The 22,568-nt window shown below is 45.6% G+C and overlaps 1 protein-coding gene across 10 annotated transcripts in view; it reads right to left on the minus strand.

The window, feature by feature from the left end:
• NEK11 (NIMA related kinase 11) overlaps window positions 1–22,567 on the minus strand; it is a 539,441-nt gene extending 516,874 nt beyond the window's left edge. For 2 of the 10 annotated variants that reach the window (XR_004538012.1, XM_033930014.1), the window contains exon 1: window positions 22,307–22,562. The gene's annotated coding sequence lies outside the window, so the exon portion shown is untranslated. Of the gene's footprint in view, window positions 1–1,705; window positions 1,848–21,364; window positions 21,415–22,306 lie in introns of those variants that run through there. The other 8 variants (XR_004538011.1, XM_033930010.1, XM_033930006.1 and 5 more) reach the window with 6 other exon arrangements.
• Window position 22,568: the final 1 nt, after the last annotated feature.

Below are 22,568 nucleotides of genomic sequence, written 5' to 3' on the forward strand. Positions count from 1 at the left end.
AAACTTATATGACATTCTCCCACATTTTTCCTCTATTGGAAAATATATCACATAATTCTAGAATACTAACCAATAATATAGGAATGCTTTTCCAACCAATATTCAATAACGTCCTACAGGATCCTTTTACTAAAGAGCAGAAAGTCCATAACACACAGCACATGTAAATGAACTACCACAGAAACCCATTAAAGCATTTTGCAGTTATTCACCTGTTAGCATGCACCAACCCACACATTACTGATTTTTTTGGGAGGGGTGTGTCATGTGTGGAGCATGGTGTGGAAGTGTTAACCAGCTAGCACGCCAAAACTTAATATGCACTAATAATTGGCTAATGCAGAGTTAGAATGGGAGCACTTAGCATCTCCCAAATAGCAGGGGGTAAAGGCCGGATTCTGTAATTGGTGTCAAAAAAGAAAGGTACCTTTCACATGACAATCACACTTAGGCACCAATTATAGAATCACGCTTAGCGGCACCTAGCTTAAAATTTAGGTGCTTGTAATGTAGGCCAGGGTTTTACAGGCCCACATTATAGGCGCCTAAGTCTTTGAGAGAATCACACCTAGCAGCACCTAAGTAACTCTCCACCCCTAAACATACATACTACTAGGCACCATTCAATAGGTGCCTATCTTTTGCAGAATCGCACCTATGAAGATAAGCACCTATCTCCCAATTCATTTTTCCCCAATTATGAGCTGGTAGGGCGACAGATGTCTTCCTACCAATTGTTATAGACCGAAATTAGGCCTGGTAAAACCTGGCCTAATATACCACTGCCTGCCTCCAGGATGCCTAGCAACACCTTACCACGCTAATGCTCTGCTAGGGAAGATTGTATATACGGCAACTAGCAGTTGATTAACAACTGTGCCAAGCAGCGCCTACAATTTAGGCACCATTTAAAGAATCTGGCCCTATGTGTCTAACTGCTAATGAAAGGTCACTTTGGGCAGCCACAAAACTTAAGAGACTTGAAGAAAGCACAGATGTTTATTAGCATACATATGCGACTCCTGAGCTCCAAGCTGGCTTCAGAAGTCCCGAAACCAGGAAGTTACAGGAATATTTATACATTCTTCTGGCTATACAATTGAATTCTAGAAAAAACTGTTCACGTGTTACTTTTCTTAACAATCATTGGTTCTCAGCTCACACTAGCAGGTCACTTATCTAAGCCCTGCAGTTTTTCTGTTACATGTCGTTTATGCTGAGATGGCCATAAGAAATTAGAATGCCCAAGCTAACACCCAAGGCAGGCAGGCTAGAACATGAGATAAGTTAGGTCTGCAGCTAAACATAATTCAGCATTTTATTAAAGAGAAAACTTAGTTCAACACTTAGGAAAACCAGTCCCAGACTCCTTCACTAACAGTTAGGCATGAGCATTTACACCAAGCTTTGATATGGGTTAAGTGCTTGCAGATGCTAAACTACCGACTTACACCCCCCTCCCCCTTTTACAAAGACACAGTAGCAGCTGCTATGTGGCAAATGCTCTGACGCCCATTAAATCCCAATGGTGTGGAGCAGCTTAATCAGTGCTGAGCACTGCTACAGCACTGCTCTTCATCCCAGCCCCCACTGCTGTGTAACACAAAAATACCTTTTCTAAACAAACAGTTCTTTGCACCAATTGTCCCAGCAAAATTTCCACAAAAAAAACCTCAAATCATTGGCAAGCAACTGCCAGACTCACGTCCATGGGTTCCACACTTTCAACTTCAGGTATTTCCCCTTCAACTATGTCCATGCTTTCCTCAGGGACTGTTAACGCTGTAGAATCCTGGACTGCAGAACCTTCCCATTCCATGGGTTCTTGAGCAGGTCCTTGCCTTTGTTTGGCCAGGAGAGTCCTATCGGCTAGGTCCTCATGTGCTGCCTGCTTTACTGACTTTGAGAGCTGTTTTAACAAGTTACGGCCACACCCCATCTTACTGGCTGGGCACAGGTTTGAGTACTCTCTGGCTCCCTCTCAGATTACTAGAAACATTGCTTCTAAGGGAGCTTATTCTCTTACTAGGCTCTGGCTTTACAATGGGTTCCAGCTCATGGTCGGGCTCAAGCCCCTCAGGATAGGCAGCCGAGTTACCACTCACAACTGGTTTCTAGTATCGGAGCATGGGGTTTATGCAGGATTTACCCCTGACATGTTCATCGCTAGGGATGGAAATGTCACAAGTGTCCACTCATACTTCTGTGTTTTATATGTTCTGTTGTGCTGCTGCGACAGAAAAGAAATGAGAATTTGTGTGCAGATTTGATTTGTTGCTCTTTTGGTGAAGCTCAGAGCAGGTTACAATAACAGTTTATTATAATACAATTATAAATAACATAATACATATCAGACAAACTGCACCATAATAAATTCAATAAACCCAGTAGGTTGCACTAAATCATAATACAATACAATCCAGGGAATGAAGCTCATAAAACCCAAATAAGTTTCCTTCCTAGTTATGAATAGTATTTAACTCTAGAGAAATAGAGCTTCAGACCAACAGAATACAAGATTAACTATGTCCTTAATACCACCATTAGAAAAAAAAATTATTTACTTGTAGCAGGTGTTCTCTAAAGACAACAGGATAAGAATCTTCAAATGGGTGACATCATCTGACAGAGCAGGTGCAGGAAGTTTTCAACAGAACCCGGAGGAAGGACTAGAGGACACAGACCTGAGACCAAAGAGACAGCTGAGGAAGGGGAAATCTGCCATCGTAGTGGGAGACTCAATCCTGAGAGGAGTGGACAGTCACATAGCTGGAGGGAGAGAGGACCGACTAGTGACATGTCTCCCGGGGGCAAGAACGAAGGACATCATCGACAGAATTGAGAGGATCCTGGAAGGGGCCAAGACGGAGGAGACAGCTATAGTAATCCATGTTGGAACCAACGACGTCAGCAGGAGGAGCTACAACAGGACTGCACTAACTGATCAGTTCAGAATCTTGGGGAGGAAACTGAAACTGAGGGCAAGGAAGATAGCCTTCTCAGAGATCCTGCCAGTACCGAGAGCGGACGCAAGGAGGCAGAGTGAACTACAAGCAATAAACGGTTGGCTGAGGAGATGGTGCGAGGAGGAGGGTTTCCTTTTTGTTTGGAACTGGACAATTTTCTTGGGAAAGAATAAGCTCTACAGGAGAGACGGACTGCACCTGAGCACTACTGGGACGAGGATGCTGGCACGCAACGTCCAGAGCGTCATAGATTTGGCTTTAAACTAAGGAAGAGGGGAAAGCTGACAGTCGATCTGACACATCGGACAAAAGTATCCAATAAGGATACTGAGAAAGGACATTGTAAAAGAGGGCTCGGGACTGAGAAAGGATATTGTAAAGGAGGGCTCGGGACTGAGTGGGAAATTTTGGAAAAAGGACCTAAGGATGCAATACAGGGGTCCAGGGCCAAGGACATTGAGTAAGGACATTGTAAAAAAGGGATCGGGACTGAGTGGGAAATTTTGGGACAAGGACCTAAGGACGCAATGCAGATGCTCAGGGCCAAGGACATTGAACAAGGACACTGTAAAGGAGGGCTCAGGACTGAGTGGGAATTTTTTGAAGAAGGACCTAAGGACAAATTGCAGGGGTCTAGGGCACAAATGAAATTGGCAAACAGGACTAACAGAGAACAGCAGAACCCAGAAGGACAACCAAAAATGGGGAAGCAGGCTGAGGATGAAACAGACACACCACAGGAGGAGGATGACCGAGACGAGGCTTGGGGACTGGCAACTCACGAGGGGGTCGCCAGGAGCGCCAAACCACGAGGAAAACCAGCAAGAAAGGAGAACAACCGGGACTTACATTGCCTATACACAAATGCTAGGAGCCTAAGGGCTAAAATGGGAGAATTGGAAGTCCTAGCCAACAAAAAGGGCTGGACATAATCGGAATCACAGAAACGTGGTGGACCGATGACAATAAATGGGATGTGGCTTTACCAGGGTTCAAACTCTACAGGAGAGATAGGCCACGCAAAAAAGGTGGAGGAATAGCGCTATATATAAAGGATTCCATACCTTCAACCAGGATGGAAACAACAGCAAGGGCGGATGACTTGGAATCACTATGGGTTAAGCTATCCGGAGGAACTGGAGCAGACATAAAATTGGGTCTGTACTATCGCCCACCGGGACAAACGGAAGAAATCGACCAGGATCTGGAGGCTGAACTGGGGCAGATATGCAAAAGCGGAAGTGTGGTGGTGATGGGGGACTTCAACTACCCGGGAATAGACTGGAGTATAGGGCACTCAAACTGCATGAGGGAAACCAAATTCCTGGAGGTCACGAGGGACTGTTTCATGGAACAACTGGTCACGGAGCCAACACGGGGAGATGCCACTCTCGACCTAATCTTCACCGGACATGGGGGACCCGCTAAAGAGGTTGCGGTACTAGCCCCACTAGGAAACAGCGATCACAGCACGATCCAGTACAGGCTAGAAATTGGATCATCAAAGGTGAAAAGAACTACAACGACAGCACTGAACTTCAAAAAAGGGAATTATGATGCCATGAGGAAAATGGTGGGAAAGAAACTCAAGGACACCGTAAGGAAGATGGAGTCCGTAGAAAAAGCCTGGACCTTACTCAAGGGCACGGTGCACGAAGCACAAAACCTGTGCGTCCCCAAATTCAGGAAAGGATGCAAAAAAAATAGAACAAAAAACCCAGTGTGGATAACAAATGCAGTGAAAAAGGCGATAAGTGACAAGAAGGCATCATTCAAAAAATGGAAAAAGGACAAATCAGAGGTCAACCAAAAGGAGCACAAAAAACACCAAAAGGAGTGTCACCGAGTGGTTAGGAAAGCAAAAAGAGATTATGAAGAGAGACTGGCGGGGGAAGCAACAAACTTTAAATCATTCTTCAGGTACGTCAAGGGGAAGCAACCAGCTAGGGAGGAAGTGGGACCCTTGGATGATGGAGACAGAAAGGGAGTGGTAAAAGAAGAAAAGGAGATAGCTGACAGGCTAAATGAGTTCTTCACTTCAGTTTTCACGAGGGAGGACACAACCAACATTCCGGAACCCGAGGAGATCATAAAAGGAGATCAGGATGAAAATCTGGTCCAACTAGAGGTGAGCAAAGTGGATGTCCTCAGGCAGATAGACAGGCTAAAGAGCGACAAATTGCCAGGTCCGGACGGCATTCACCCAAGGGTACTCAAGGAACTAAGGAACGAAATAGCTGAGCCACTTAGACATATATGCAACCTATCCTTAAAAACTGGAGAGATTCCGGAAGACTGGAAAATAGCAAATGTCACGCCCATCTTCAAGAAAGGCTCAAGGGGAGACCCAGGAAACTACAGGCCGGTGAGCTTGACCTCGGTCCCGGGAAAGATGATGGAAGCGCTGATTAAAGACAGCGTCTGGGAACACATCGAAAACACTGGGCAGCTAAAGCCGAGCCAGCATGGCTTCTGCAAGGGCAGGTCATGCCTCACTAACTTATTATACTTCTTTGAGGGGGTAAACAGCCAGGTGGATAAAGGGGAATCAATAGACATCATTTACCTTGACTTCCAAAAAGCCTTTGACAAGGTACCACATGAAAGACTGCTAAGGAAGCTATGGAACCACGGGGTGCAAGGGGAGGTCCAACGATGGATCAAAAACTGGCTGGCGGACAGGAAACAGAGGGTTGGAATAAAGGGCCATTACTCAGACTGGCAATGGGTCACGAGCGGAGTTCCGCAGGGGTCGGTGCTGGGACCGCTCCTGTTCAATATATTTATTAACGACCTGGAGGCAGGAACCAAATGTGAGGTTATTAAATTTGCGGATGACACCAAACTATACAGCAGGGTTGAAAACAAGGAGGACTGCATAAATCTCCAAAAAGATCTGACAGCGCTGGAAGAATGGGCCAAAAAGTGGCAAATGAGCTTCAACATAGGGAAATGCAAGGTCATGCAAGTAGGGAAAAAGAACCCGATGTTCACTTACAAAATGGGGGGATCACCGCTAGGGGTGAGTAACCTTGAAAGAGACCTGGGAGTGATGGTAGACACATCATTGAAGGCGTCAGCACAGTGCGCCACAGCCTCAAGGAAGGCAAACAGAATGTTGGGTATCATTAAGAAGGGTATCACGACCAGGACGAAGGAAGTCATCCTGCAACTGTATCGTGCAATGGTGCGCCCGCACCTGGAGTACTGTGTTCAGTACTGGTCGCCGTACCTCAAGAAGGACATGGTGATACTTGAGAGAGGCCAGAGAAGAGCAACTAAGCTAATAAAGGGTATGGAAGACCTCTCATATACTGACAGACTGAAGAAGCTGGGGCTTTTCTCCCTGGAAAAGCGGAGGCTTAGAGGAGACATGATAGAAACCTTCAAGATCATGAAGGGCATAGAAAGAGTAGACAGGGACAGATTTTTCAAATTATGAGGAACCACAAGTACAAGGGGACACTCAGAGAAATTGAAAGGGGAAAGGTTTAGAACAAATGCCAGGAAGTTCTTTTTCACCCAGAGGGTGGTGGATACATGGAACCCGCTACCGGAGGACGTGATAAGCAGAAGCACGCTACAGGGATTCAAAGAAGGTCTGGACAGGTACCTGGAGGACAAAGGGATTGAGGGGTACAGATAGGAGTAGAGGTAGGAAATAGGGATAGGATTAGAGGCAGTTACAAAATTAGTCAGGGACACTGTTCAGGCAATTAGGCCTGAGGGGCCACCGCGGGAACGGACCGCTGGGCAGGATGGACCTCTGGTCTGACTCAGCGGAGGCAACTTCTTCTTATGTTCTAGATGTTCCAGAACTTTTGAGAATGTCACACCATGCATGCATATCTGTTCCTACCTGCCGCTGTCACACAGGATACCCATCAATCCCTTGCAAGCTTTCTTAGAATAGTACTCTTTGGGAGGGAGGGTTGTGATGAATCCTATCCTGCTGGTCTCAGAGTACACCTACCGGTATATAGTTTATTATTTATAATCCACCTTGAAGTAACTATGTTTTATCCAAAGATAAGCAGGATAGCTGAATTTTCATACATGGGACTCTCTAGCTACAGCTGCCTTCAACAGGCAAAAGGGAAAAACAGAACCCAGATACAGCAACTAACAAACCCCCAAACTGTTATAGGTGGCATGAGCCTTATTTTGGATTTCCCCAGACCATCTCAATAATGGCCTATGGACTTCTCTTTTAGGAAATTATTCAAACCTTTCTTAAACCCTGCTAAGCTAACTGATAGGATGCAACGGTGTTTCCTGCTCCTTTGTGTGAATATAATTTTTTAGTAGCCAATAGCTTCTCTTTTTTAAGATACCTTACAGAAAGTAGAGGTAATGGAGAGGGAGCAGACTTACAAGGCTCTTCAACCTAGGGCACTGAGGGATGAGGCATTTTAGTAATTTTCAGACAAAGGTTGTTTGATATTGGTCCATTCGTTACCACCACCAGTACTATATCATGTCATCTGCTTCAAAACATCATATTTACTGTCCTTTAGTATGCGAGCCGCTTGGTAGGGGTATGCAGCACTGGACGCTGCTGAGAATATTGCCTGCCAACCCATCCACCTAAGCTGCCACTGGGGATCCCTCCTTCCTGCCCATCAAAGGAAAGCTTTCCGGGTCAGCCAGGGGGGGGAGGGGAGGTTCCCAGTTACCTCCTTCAGTGGCAATTGTTGGGGGGGATGCACAGGCAGCAGTTCACACGCCACATGTAGCTGACCCAGAAACCTTCTCATTGGCGTCAGAGGGAAGGCTTATGGATCAGCCACGTGCAGCGTGTGAACCATTGCCTGTGCATCCCCCCAACAAGTTTCACTGAAGGCAGAAGGAGCGAGTGCAGCTTGAACAAGTAAGGGTACATGATCTGGATCAAAGGGAGAAAGGAGGAGGGGGAAGGAGCGCGTTGGGACATGGGAGGGGCACAATTTTGGGACAAAAACTGGAAGGCAGGAGGGGCACGAACTCAATACAGAAGGAAGGGAGGGGGTATGGACATGGGACACAGATGTGAGGGAGGAAGGGGGCACTAACTTGGGACATAGGAGGAAGGAAATAGAAAGGGAGAATTGTTGGGCATGAGTTTGCGAGTGAGAGGGAAAGAGATGGTGCACATGGGGAAAGGAAGAAAGAGGAAAATTGGGTATAGAGAGAGAGGAGTTAGGTAGAGATGCATGGGGAATAAGATGAGAGGGATAAATGTTGAATATGATGGTGGAGAGGGAACAGAGGGACACATTGAAGGGGTTGCAAGGGGGAAGAATGTTGAACATAGTGATGGAGGGAGAGATGTGTCATTGGGCTGGAGAGGGGTGAAAGAAGGAGAAATGGGCATGGGGCTGGAGGGCAATGTTGAAAATGCTGCATATGATCTGGGGGATGAGAGAGGGAGAAATGTTGGATGTAGCAGTAGAGGGAGAAATGCCTTGATCTCTGAAGACAGATGGACAGTGAGAGAGAGAGAGAGAGAGAGAGAGAAAGAAGGAGACATGTTGCCAGTAGGAGTGGAGGAGAGAAGAAGAAAAGCTGGACTCAAGGTTGGGGAAGGGAATGAGGTCTTGAGGCAGAAAGAAATATTGGATGCGTAGTCAGAAGAAGTGCAACCTGTGAGCTGGGAAGCAGTCGCAGTTAGACCGTCTAGTCTCTCTACACAAGAAGAAAATCATTCTTCCTCCTGAAGAAACCATTCGTGAAACATGGACTTCATGTTGAGAAAGTAGGATCTATTTGAAGAACAAGGACTGTTTAAGTTGGACTTTTTTCTGGGGTTTTTTGTTATTGGATGATTGTTTTTTGCACTGGATGACTGGATTTTCACTTGGGGATTGCGGCCCGGATGTCCTGCATCATTTCTGTCCTGAACCCTGTGAGAAGGATTATCAACTAGAATATCTTCAGCTGTGTGAAATAAGTACCAGAATTTCAGTATTATCATCAGATATTGTACTGGTAGTTAGGATTCAGGTGCTATGATGTCTTATACCATCGTTATCCTGGCTGGTATTTTATACTGAGCACCATTTTTTTATTTTTTAGTATACTTTTTGTTATTTTTTTTAATTTTGTTTGGATTTGGGTGAGATTTTTCTAAGTTGTTTAGTACTTGATGTTGAAAAATCTACAATTGTGACTATAATTTTTCTCCTGTTATTTTTGGTATAGTCTACTGAGGTGATATTGCATATCTTAAAGTCATCTGCCTTGACCTCTTTGAAAAAAAAAGAATATAAATGATAATTAACATTTTCTGTGCTTTGGATTTTTTTTAATCTTGTGGTTACCATTATGTATTAATAAGATTATATTGTATGTATATGAAAAATAGATGGAAGAAATTGCATTATAATTAGTACTATTATTATGGGAGTGGGATCAGGGGTGGAGCTTGGGCAGGTCTGGGGCGGAATCTGTTGATATTTGTTATACGTAGGGGGTACTTGGCTTAAAGAAGGTGAGAAACATTGCTTTAGTACATAAGGCATTTCTAAACTTCAACTGTGGGCATTGTCTATTCAAATGAAATTGAACACTGCTAAAACCAAATTGCTTTGGGCCAAGATTAGAAAAACTTCCTTCCTCTGTTACACTGAAAACAGGCATTTCACTACACATAGATTTTTCATCTAGAGTCCTGGGTTTCATCTTGGACTCATCACTTACATTTCACGAACAGATAAATTCTTTGACAAAAAAGTGTTTTTTTAGTCTGCGTATGTTGAGAAAGGTTAGATCACACTATTCACACTTAAGCCTTATGACACATAATAATAATAATAATAATAACTTTATTCTTGTATACCGCAATACCATGGAAGTTCAATGCGGTTAACAATAGAAGAGACTGTACATTTACAGCGATGATACATATTACAGTGTTGTTACATTTACAGAGATGTTACATAAATAGCAGTAATAAAAAGGCATATACTAAAGAAGAGACAGTACGTATATAGCGATGTTACATGTTATAGCGGTGGTAAATGGAGGCAATGAAAAGGCAGGGCAATTAGGTAAAACAGAAATTGAGAAAGAGAGGCCATAGTGGCTTGGGAGGGGGGCGTAGTCAGAGGGAATGGAGGCATGTCGAGGTCAGGAGGGTGCAGGGAGGGAGGGAAGGCAGCGTTAGCGGAATTTGTCGAAGAGGTAGGTTTTTAGTGACTTCCTGAACAGGTGGTAGGGCGGGGGGTTGGAGATGAGGGCGGTAAGGCAATTGTTCCATTTGCCCGCTTGGAATGCTAGGGTTCTATCAATGAATCTCTTGTAGAGGCAGCCTTTTAGGGAGGGAAAGGTGAATAGGTGGGCGTTTCGTGTGCGAGAGGGGCCTGCTATTTCAAGGTGCTCAGACAAGTAGATTGGGGAAGATCCTGTAAGAGTTTTGAAACAGAGGCAGGCGAACTTAAAGATGATCCTTGCCTCAACTGGAAGCCAATGGAGTTTGGTGTAGTAGGGGCTAACATGGTCGTATTTTTTGAGATCATAGATGAGGCGGACGGCCGCATTTTGGACTGTTCTAAGACGTTTGATGGTATTTTTGTAGGATCCCAGGTAAATAATGTTGCAGTAGTCTAATATGTTTAATACCAGAGATTGAACGAGTAGACGGAAGGCTTGGTGGTCGAAGTAGCGTTTGATGGTGCGCAGTTTCCAGAGGGTACAGAAACATTTTTTCACCTGGGCACTGGTATGGTCATCGAAGGTTAGGGTGCGGTCCAGGATGACTCCAAGGATTTTTATGGTGGGTAAGATAGAGTAATCTAGCCCATTCAATCTGAGGGAAGTGTTTGTTAATTTGTGGTTGGGACTCGCTAGGAAGATTTTGGTTTTTTCAGAGTTCAATTTTAATTTGAGTTTTGAGGTCCACAGTTCTAACTTGGTGAGGATAGATGCGATGAGTTTTTCCGTTTCTAGAGTGAGTGAGGTAATGGGGACAATGATGGTGATGTCATCTGCGTATATGAACGATTTTAGGTTAGAGTTTGCTAGGCTTCATGCCAGAGGGGTCAAGTAAATATTGAATAGGGAGGGGGATAGGGGAGAGCCTTGTGGGACTCCACAAGGGTTACGCCAGTGGTGGGAGAAGGCTCCATTACTGTGGACCTGGTAGGTACGGTTTGTTAGGAAGCCTGTGAACCAATCTATTACCTGTCCGGAGATGCCGATGGAGTCAAGGCAGTTGAGCATAATGTCGTGGTCGACCAGGTCGAAGGCACTACTCAGGTCGAATTGAAGTATCAGGGCGCTTTTACCCAGAGAGAACAGGTGGAGGAGGTAATTTGTCAGGGCAGCTAGGACGGTTTCGGTGCTATGATTTGGGCGGAAACCGGACTGGGAGTCATGAAGAATATTGAACTTGTCGAGGTAATTCGTAAGGTTGCTGTTGACAAGACCTTCCATGAGTTTTTGGAAGAGTGGTATGTTGGCGATGGGTCTGTAGTTGGTGATGGAAGAGATTGGCTCCTTGGGTTGTTTAGGGATTGGGGAAATGAGGATGTGGCCAAGTTCGGACGGGAAGTATCCCGTGGACAGGCATAGAGATACCCAATTGAAGAGTTCTGCTTTGAATGATGGGGGGCGCATTTCATGATGGTGGGAGGACAAGTATCTAATAGGCAGTTGGAATTGGCGTATTTAGAATAAAGTTCGAGGAATAGATTCCAGTCAGGATTTACAAAGGAGGTCCAGGACATGTCGGCTATTGAACCTTCAGTATCTGCTGCGCGTAGGTTGAGTGGGGGATCGGGGCTGTGAGCTGAAAGAGACAGTTTTAGAGTGTGGATTTTGTTCGCGAAGTGGTCGGCTAGAGTGATTGCGGAGGGAGGGAGGTCGGAGGTGGAGCGTTTGTGAGAGTCTATGTCGAATAGGGAGTTAACTAGTCTAAAAAGTGCTTTGCTGTTTAGGGAAGGGGAGTTTATTAGTTGGGAGTAGTGTTTACTGCGCTTATCGATGATCTGTTTTTTGTATTCTTTGACTTTCAGTCGCCAGGTAAGTCTGTCTGAGTCAGTCCCTGATTTACGCCAGATTCTTTCATGTTTCCGGACTTCTCGTTTTATGGTCAGGAGGTCCGCGTCAAACCAGCTGTTTGAAGGGCGAAGAGTTTTCGAGCGAAGTTTAAGAGGGGCAGTGGTGTTAAGAACCTGGTCGCTAAATTTTTCCCAATTTAGGTGGAAGTTGGGGTCTGCGTCGGAGTCGGAGATGAGAGTGTAGTGTGACCAGAAGTCTGCTGGATTAAGATGTTCTCTTGTCCAGATGGATTGCTTTGTACGGATGGGGTTAGGCTTTTTGTCAGGTTGTTTTTTGTGCCAGGCAAGTTCAAAATTGCACAGGAGGTGGTCAGACCAGGGGGTATTTGACCAGGTTTGGTCTAAGAGATTTATATTGGGGGTAGTGTTGGTATTGGAGAGAAAGGTGATGAGGTCGAGGTGGTGGCCTTTGTTATGGGTTGTGGTTTGGGGGGGATTGGAGAAGCCTAGTGTCGTGAGGAAGGAGAGAAGGTCTGCGACATTTGGGTTCTCTTTCTGTTCTAGGTGCAGGTTGATCTCTCCTGCTAAGAGATTGTAGGTACCTGCTGAGGAGTTCGCAAGAAGGTGTTCGTAGAAATCATCTTTTGCTTGATTCCATTTATTAGTATGTAGTACTCGCTTTGTAGCCCCGGCGAGTACTACAGAGAATTAGCGTTTAGCTAAAGTTCCGGATAGTTCTGCTCTCTCTGTCCCCGACCCTGAGGAAATATTGAAACGTGTCGGTGGGGAATGAGGCAGGCCCGGTTTAAAGCTAAGTCATTCATTATGTATTGAATAACTTTATAACGGTTATCATGTTTTATAAATAAGCACTGACACTTTATAAATTATTATAACTCAAAATGCAAATAGTTGCACACTTGTTCAAAATATCACATTATAAAAAGTTCCAGTGAGGACGGCTACCACACAATTCTATCGTGTGGCATTCTGAGGAACAAAGTGTGATTTGAGCATATATACAGTGGTGAACTGTTTTTTGATTACATAAGCCTTATGACACAGACCAATCATTTCAGTAGCCTTCCTCTGGACCAACTTCATTCTGTTTATATTTTTTTTAAAGCGCGGTCTCCAGACTTGTACAATATTCTAAATGAGGTATCACCAGAGTCTTATAATGGGGATCAATACCTCGTCTTTCCTACTGACCATTCCTCTCCCTATGCACCCAAAAATCTTTCTAGTTTTCATCGTTGCCTTTTCAACCTGTTTGGACGCCTTAAGATCATTATACACTATCATACCCAAGCCCCGCTCCGCTTTCGTGCATAAAATTTCTTCACCCTCTAAATTGTACCATTCCAGCCCAAATGCATGACCTTGCATTTCTTAGCATTAAATCTTAGCTACCAAATTTCAGACTGGCTGGTTAAGTTAGCCCTGAATATTCCTATTGCCGGAGGGGTGTTGGGAGTTGTTGCATGGTGGCGAGAGGGAGTGGCATCTCTCCCGCTGCCAGGGTTTGTTGCATGGCAGCGGGAGGGAATGGCCATCTCTCCTGCTGCCAGGGGGGGTTGTTGCATGGGGCGGGGGTGGGCATCTTTTCTGCTGCCGGGGGGAGGGATATAGGGGTTTGTTGCATGGTGGCAGGAGGAAGTGGGCATCACTCACGCTGCTGTGAGGGCTGTTTTGTGGCAGTGGCAAAATTCCCCTCTTGGCCCCTTCCTCCTCCCGGTTACCTTTCAGTTGGTGCAGGAGGAGTCCCTCCTGCTCCTCCGCTGGCCGCAACGTCTGCAATGCAGGCCTAGGCCCCAACGCGTGCATCATCTGATGCACAGGGGGGGCCTAAGGCCCTGATTGGCTCAGATGCCTTAAGACCCTCCCCTTGGATGGGGTCGTAGGCATCTGAGCCAATCGGGGATTCCCTTAGGCTCCCTCTGTATTCGATACAAGAGGGAGGAGCTAATACATGCAAAATATCTGGCCCATTAAAAAAAATGAAAAAAAACAGGCAGAAGCCCTGACAGCAGTGACAGGAAGCTGTTTCTCCTGTCACTCTTGCTAGGGCTCAGCCTCGACTCAATCACTCACTGAGCGATTAAGTCAGGGAGTTTGGGCTGCTAGTCAGACTCCTCTGTCTGACTATGCCTTCACCCCTGCAGACCACCAGATGTGCATCTGGACAGGCGGAGGCGCGAAAATACAGCCAGCACACTGTGGAACACCGCTAAGCCCCCTAAGCATGTCTGCGCTCGACCTCCCGCTTAACAGGGAGTGAGACTAGGCCCTGAGCTCCAAGGAAGACTAAGCAGACGGGCTAACAAGGGATCGACCTATCAACTACAGACCGAAGTCTGTGAATTCACGAGCAGGCAGAGCTTCAAATCCATTTTAAATGTGAAAATACCCACAAAAGGGACAAAACGTCAAATTAAAATAATAAAATGGAGAGATCAGAATCTACACAGCTGCAGCCATGCATGCAGAAGAAAAGACTGCTACAGGGCACTGAACTAACCTGTGAAGTACACAAGAGGCAGAGTGAAAAACCTGAAATGGATTTTTTCTGCAGACCATGCGAGTAGTGGGAAATAACCATATGTCTCACCTATTGCACTGGAAAGTCCGTCAAGCTTAGTATGTCCCTGCACCTTTGTATTTTAAACAGTTTTTGAATGTGTATATCCAGGTAGATCATTAAGATCTAAGCATTCTATGATGCTGTCACAGGATAGGATATTGAAAGCTCTTTATGCTGATACTAGAGCTTCTACTTTTGCCATTGCAGGAGTGAAACTGTGGAATGGTCTCTCCTCCCACTTGTAGAGATTGAATGATGTATAAATGTTTGTAGCATTGCAGAGACACTTTTGTGTGTGTTTTGTTTGGTACTGTGATTTTTTTTGTATTTATTTATTCATTTTCAAAAATACAATTCAAGATAAACTTGTACAGAAAGCTTTTTAAGTCAGGAAATCTAAAAATAGGACAACACTTCAAAAGTATCAGATTTAACTTAAATCAGCTCAAGTCCACAAAAGAACCAAAATGTAATATATAAAACGGAAATCAGGGAAAAACTAACTTAGGAAAAGTGATGCGAGTTAACTGATATGGGCATCTAATATAATCTAACTCCTCCTTTCTTCTCTTTCTCAAGCAGGGATAGAGAGAGGAAAGTAATCAGCTGGAAGGGTTCAAAGAAAACATATTTTTGAGAATTATATTGTATAATACACTTGCAAGGGTAAGGAAGATAAAAAGTTGCTCCAAGAGCTATAATTCCTGGTTTTAACATAAGAAATTCTTTTCTTCGCCTTTGTGTATCCCTAGCCAAGTCGGGGAACATTTGTATCTTAAATCCCAAGAATTCTTTAACTCTGTTTTTAAAGAAAAGTCTCAAAATCCAATTTTTATCCAATGTCAGGGCTAAAGTTGCCACCAATGTTGCCGAAGTGGCCATTTCTCTATCTGATAATTCCAATAAAGCTGATACATCTATTGGTCCTTGACTTTTTTCTTGTTGTTGATTTTGATTTTTCTTGGGTAAATAGTAAACCTGTGTAAATGGAGGTAATGAGTCCTCAGGCACCTCCAATATTTCCATCAGATATCGTTTTAACATTTCACGAGGAGTGATTGTTGTAATTTGTGGAAAATTAATCAGTCTGATATTGTTACTTCTTGAGAAGTTTTCAAATGTCTCAATCTTCCTTCTTAAATTCATGTTATCTTTCATTAAAGTTTCTTGAAGTTGTTTGGAAGATTTTAATTCATTTTTCATACTGTCTAAAGATATCTTAGAATCTCCAAAATCTCATTTTATCTGGATAATTTCCTTTTCTTGATCTTTTATTTTCCCCTCCACTTGGTTTGTTGGATATTCACTGTTTTCACCAAATTGGCCACCAGATCCCACAAAGCGTCTAAGGTGATTTCTTGAGGCTGATAGGACACTGCAAGTGTGTATGTAAAAGACTTTGCTCACCAGCCAATAACTCTCCTCCACTTCCATTAGTCTGGGTAGGTCCAAATTCTGCTGTTACGGCAACCTCATCCATACTCAGGCTCTCCTGCAGAGCCTGTGAGCCTGAGTCGGCTTTCTCCACACAGCTCCCAGGGGAGAACACATCCCGACTTCCAGTAGGTTCTCAACCTCTGGGGAGCTGGTAGCTCGCGGATGCGAGGGAGGAGGTCTAACGTCGGTGTCAGTTTGAAAGTGGCCCCCACAATATTAGGTGGTAGGGGTTAAGTGAAAGGCGTACTGACAAACGCCAGGTCCCAGGTTCAGTTCCTTCACAGAAGTTTCATTAGTGATAGAATCAAATAAGAAGCACAGCCAGGGGTGATTATATAAAGAATATATTATAGAAATAGTCTTACAGAAAAGTAATATTTATAAGCATTACAATTAAGCAGAGAGCATTACACTTAAGCAGAGAGCAAGCAGTCTCACTGCCTTACAGAGGTCAGAGGTAAAGAGGGACATAGAAGCTTGTAGTTCTAGGAAGCTTCGTGTTCCATAGATAAAGGGAAGGATAGACAGAGAAAGGGAGAGTGAAGACCCCTCTCCTGATAGCTCCATAGAAAAAGAGAGAGAGATAACTTGATAGAGCAGAGAGCAGGCATTTATACCTTGGAATCTTATTCTGAATAGAGAAAATATTGTTGTATCTCCCAGTATCTTTCTGTTTAGAATTTGTAAACTGTTTGAGACAATGGTTAATTTAATTAACAAAGGAGGGTGAGAAACCTGATGGGATTAAGTCTCTGGCTTGATCTGTGCACCCTTGTCCTAAGCACCCTCTTAATCAGGCATTAACACCTTTTAGCTAGCCATGATTCAATCAGGGCTACTTGAAACTTAAAATATATCAATCAGGGCTACTTAAAACAGTTTCCCTGCACTAAGGGTCTATCTGCTTCCCATGCCAGGGTCAGATTGATATAATCTCCCAGAGGCCTCTAGGCTGACAGTCGGGACTCAGCGTGGTCTCCAAACTTCGCTGAGACACCTCCATTCCGCTTGCCTGGAGTGTCTCAAGTAACGGTGTTCCCGACGGCGTGGTACTGTGATTTATATTATGCATGATTATTTGGAAACTGCCTAGGTTTAGGTGGTGTATAAAGTTTTAAAATAAATAAACATAATAGATCCCAGAGCATTCTGCTCAATGATGTACTATCAAAACCAAAACTGATCAAATACAGTGTTCTGCAGGGGGCTCTACTATTCCCCCTCCTCCACCTATTATTCAATCTCTACATTAGACCTGTCCTAGACACAGCCCACAAATACCAAATACAGACTCACTCCTTCATGGATGACATCCAACTGTACCTACCGCTAAGAGAAACCCGAGACGCCCAGATCGCAAAACTCCTAAACTGCCTCTCGGAAATCAAAAACTAAATAGCCATCAAAAAATTACAACTAAATGCCTCCAAATTGGAATCACACCCATCCCTCGCTACATTAAAGCTCGACTACCATTACTGCAAAAGACCAAGCGTGCAGCCTAGAAATACTCCTTGACTTCAAACTATTGCTTTCCATCCATATCTCTCAGGCGGTATCTTCCTCATTTTACTACCTGTGACAGCTCTGAAAAATAAGGAAATACTTCTCAGACTCTGACTTTACTCAACTACTCTGTGCCTTAGCACTCTCTTGCATGGATTACTGCAATGCCCTATCCAACCGTCTCACAGTGAAGAACATACGATGTCTCTACCGTTTACAAAATGCCGCAATCAGACTTCTAAGAAAACCTCTGTGCCTGCAACCCTGTCTCCCAGGCTCTATCATCGGCTCACTGGCTGCCCACAACCAAACGTTGTGTCTTCAAGGGCCTGATGCTAACGCTCAAATCCTTGAACAACATGGCGCCGGGCTATGTGACGGCAAAGCTTCCTCCATACGTGCCAAACAGGTCCTTCTGCTCCCAGGATGAAATACGCCTCAAAATGCCCCCTAGTCATGCTCTTCAACTGCAAATCGCCAAACGACGTTCCTACTCCTACTTCATACCAAGCCACTGAACAAACTGTCCCCATAGATCAGATCCCTTGAAGGACTTCTCAACTTTAGGAAAGCAATAAAAACATACTTCCACTTAACTTCCCCGCCCATGACCAATGGATTACAAAGAAATGTATATTGGAACTAGATCCCGGTATGTGTCACATTAGGATAAAAACTTATATTGAAAAATGTTCCACTGTAACTATGGCAAATTTAACCTGTAAACGTATATTATGTACAGCAGTGGTTCCCAACCCTGTCCTGGAGGACCACCAGGCCAGTCGGGTTTTCAGAATACCCTAATGAATATGCATGGAGCAGATTTGCATGCCTGGCACCTCCATAAAATGCTGATCTCTCTCATGCATATTCATCAGGGCTATCCTGAAAACTTGACTGGCCTGGTGGTCCTCCAGGACAGGGTTGGGAACCACTGATGTACAGTATTAGATCCCAAGTGTGTGTCAAGCTAGGGTAAAAACTTGTATTGAAAAAACATGCATTGTAAGGATAACTATGGCAAATTGTAACCTGTAAACTGTACATTTTGTATATTGGTATTAAACCCCCTAGTGTGTATTAAGTTAAGATAATTTGTATCATAAATTTGTACTGTAATTATGGCATAAGTGTACATTTTGTATGTTTAACCTGAAACCCGTTCTGAGCTCTTTGAGGAACATGGGATAGAAAATGAATTAAATAAATAGATGACAGCAGATAAAGACCTGCACAATCCAAAAAGATAAACTCATTTTATTTGATATGACAACATATGCATACTTGATCTGTCTTTGCTGTTTTCACAGCACTGAGCATAGAAATCTGCCTGGCAATGGCTTAATTTTTCAACTGCTGGGGTTGCCATTGAAACACAATCTAACCTAAGGTTATCAGATGTCTGGGAAAACCTGGGCTTGTCCTCTTTTTCAAGGACTGTCTGGGTGCCCGGACGGTTTTTGAAAAATGGGGGAGTCTGTCTGGGTTTACCTGGCAGCACTGCAGCAACAAGATTAGCCTGCTGCTGAAGGTCTGCCCTGCAAGCCACCTCTCTGTAAGTCCTGCTTATATGGGAACAGGAAATCGCTGCAGAGAAGAGACTTCCAGGGCAGGCTGGCGGTAGCAGGCACACTTTGTTGCTGCTGCCACCAGCTGCCTGTTGATGAAATTACCGGCTTGGGAAGAGATAGGAGAGGGAGTCAGGGGATTGAGAGATCTTGAGGGGAAGCAGCATCGGAGGTCAGAGGAGGGAGGGTAGGGGTCTGGAGAAATAGCATGGAAGGAGGAAGGGAAGAGAGCTAAACAAACAGCACAGAGGGAGGGAAAGCTGGAGAAACTGCATGGCAAGAAGGAGGGATGGCTGGAGAAGCATTATGGAAAGGAGAGAGTACAGGAGAAAAGAGCATGGAGTAGGGTAGTGCTGGATGGGAAGGAAGAGACAGAAGAGGAGGTTGGAAGGAGAGAGAGGGTCACCTAGGGGAGGTTTGGGGGTTGGAAGGAGAGAGAGAAAGAAAAAAAGAACAACACACAGGAGAGGGGGATTGTAAGGATAGAAAGCACTCTGTGGGGAAAGAAGGTTGGAGGAAGGAAGGGAGAGAGACAGAAGCACTAAAAGGGTACCAAGGATGGAAAAGGGGGGGGGGGCAAGGAAATGGGTGGTGTGGGCAGGGCTGTGGATTAGAGAGTTGCGTGGGGACAGAAATCCCACCCTTCCCCGCGAGGAATTCCTCCATCCCCGCGAGGAATCCCCTACGTCCCCACCCGCTCCTATAAACTTCAGAAATAGTTATTTCAGTTAATTATGCTACTGAATTAAAGGCTCTGGTAGAAACCCATTTAAAAATAAGCAAAAAGACTTTATTAATTTGGAAATATTAATTGGGAAGAATACATACTTTGTAAACGGGTTTCTACCAGAGCCTCTAATGTTTATAAATTTTTATCAACACAACTAATATAATACTTTATCCTGAAGCAAAAAAAAAAAAAAAATTTTCCTATCTTTGTTGCCTGGTTTCTGCTTTCCTCATGTTCTCATTCAATTCCTTCCATCCACTGTCTCTCTTCTCTCTGCGTCTTCCATTTGCTCTGTTACTGTGCCTCTCCCTTTCTCCCCTCTTGCAAATTGGTCTGGCACCCATCTTCTTCCCTCCGCTCCCCCCATAGTTTGGCATCTCTGTCTTCTTCCCTGCCAGCGTCTTCTCCCCACTCTCTCTTCCCCATTTCCTTTCAGCATCCTTCTCCCCCCATCTTCCCCATGTCCTGCCAGCATCCTTCTCCCCCCCCTCTGTCTTCCACATGTGCTTTCAGTGTCCTTCTCCCCCCTCTGTCTTCTCCATGTCCTTTCAGCGTCCTTCTCCCCCTCTGTCTTCCCCATGTCCTTTCAGCGTCCTTCTCCCCCCTGTCTTCCCCACGTCCTTTCAGCGTCCTTCTCCACCCGTCTTCCCCATGTCCTTTCAGCGTCCTTCTCCACCGTTGTCTTCCCCATGTGCTTTCAGCGTCCTTCTCCCCCCGCTCCCGTCTTCCCCAGTGCTTTCAGCGTCCTTCTCCCCCCTCAGTTTTACCTATTTCCCTTAAGCGTCTTTTCTTCTCCACTCCACCTTTCCTCCCTTTCTCCCTCCCTGCCCCTTACCTTTGTGGCGCTTCCCCAGCCGACCAACAACAGAACAGGCCTGGTCCGACAAACCTCCCTGCCCTGTAGCCGCGAATCTAAATTACCTTCTTACAGCAGCAGGAGTATTGAAGCTGCTGTAAGAAGGTAATTTGGTTCATAGACAACCCCGCGAAAGACAAAGGCGCGCACCGACAACCAAGCGCAAGACAGAGGCGCGCGCCGAAGAAAATTACAGTTTTTAGGGGCTCCGACGGGGGGGTTGTTGGGGAGCCCCCCAGTTTACTTAATAGAGATCGCGCCAGCATTGTGGGGGGTTTGGGGGGTTGTAACCCTCCACATTTTACTGTAAACTTAACTTTTTCCCTAAAAACAGGGAAAAAGTGAAGTTTTCAGTAAAATGTGGGGGGTTACAACCCCCCAAACCCCCCGCAATGCCCCCACAACGCAGCGCGATCTCTATTAAGTAAAGTGGGGGGGTTCCCCCCCACGCCCCCCCTGTCGGAGCTCTACAAACAGTAATTTTCTGCGGCACACGCCTCCGCGCTGCGCTCAATTGTCTGTACGCGCCTTTGTCCCGGCGCGCTTTTGATCTGACACCAGGTAATTTAGATTCGCGGCTAAAGGGCAGGGAGGTTTGTCGGCCGGGCCTGTTGTCGGTCGGTTGGGGGAAGCGCCAAAAGGGTAAGGGGACCTGACCAGCTGTGCACACTCCCCTCCATGGCTGCACCCGGGCCGGACTGCCCTCCCCCCCTTCGGTACACCACTGCCTTTTCCCCACCTGCCCTGCCGCACACAGCCGACCGGAAGTCTTCCCGTTGTCAGTGCTGACGTCGGAGGAAGGGAGGGCTTTGCTTAAGCCCTCCCTCCGACGTCAGCGCTGACATCGGGGAAGACTTTGGATTGGCTATGTGTGCTGCAGCAGGGCAGGCAAGAAATGGAAGAGGAGCCTCGCAGCAGGGCAGGTAGGAAAATTAGATGAGCCTCGTATTGAACCCCGCGGGATCCCCGAGAGCACGAGGGGCATCCCCACGGGATCCCCGTGACCCTAGGGGGCGTCCCCATGGGAATCCCGAGATCTGAAGGGGGAACCCACGGGATCCCCGCGGGTCTCACAGGATTCCCGTCGTCCCCGTTCCCGTGCTGCTCTCTACTGTGGATGGAGTAAGGGTAGGGCTATGTCTTTTTTTGTCCTCACAAATATACGTACCCTACTCCAGTCCAGTGAAGCCAGATCTATCCAGCCATAATTGGGATAGACCATAGAAGTCTCCTTACTTCCTAACTACTGGATTTTACCACCTAATAACTAAGCTTTGTTTCTGTTTGTTTGTTTGTTTTATATAGAATTCTTTGTGTTTATATCCAACACATCCCTGAATTCTGTTGCAGCCACAGAAAGATAGGTGAGCACCGAGATAAGGTTTTCAGAAATCCAGGACTGGCTCAAACTTTCCCCACGATACTGGGCAACTTGGCAGCTCTAGAAAAAAAAAAAAAAAAAAAGCAACCTAATCTAAGGCTGCCAACTGGAACCAAATTGACAGAACAGGGTTGATCCAGTCCTGGGTTTACCCCGTTGCACGTAGGAGGAGGTAGGCACTTAATGAGAGGGTCCAAGCAAAGCAGAGGCTAAATAAGAGAACATCTTGAGAAAAAGAAAAGGGGGCAGAGCAGGGCGAGTTGCTGATGCGGGCAAAGTGACAGTGTACTGTGGGCATACCTCTATCCCCCCCTCAGGATCAGGTCGTGAACCGAATCGAGTCCCCCGGGAGTATAAGCGGCCTAGCTCGGTTCTCGCCTTCGGGAAATCAAGGAGCCGGGGGGGTTGCCCCCTTCTCTCCCACCACTGCAGAGGGGACCAGCCTGCAGAAACTTCACAGCCGTCACGTGCTCCCTGTGTTTAGCGGCCTGTAGCTAGGAGACGAGGTGACGTGTCCGCCGAGTGGGCGGAGAAAACATTGCGAAATAGGTTGTGAGCGGTT

This window comes from Geotrypetes seraphini, chromosome 2 (assembly GCF_902459505.1).
Source record: "Geotrypetes seraphini chromosome 2, aGeoSer1.1, whole genome shotgun sequence".
Lineage (NCBI taxonomy): Eukaryota > Metazoa > Chordata > Amphibia > Gymnophiona > Dermophiidae > Geotrypetes > Geotrypetes seraphini.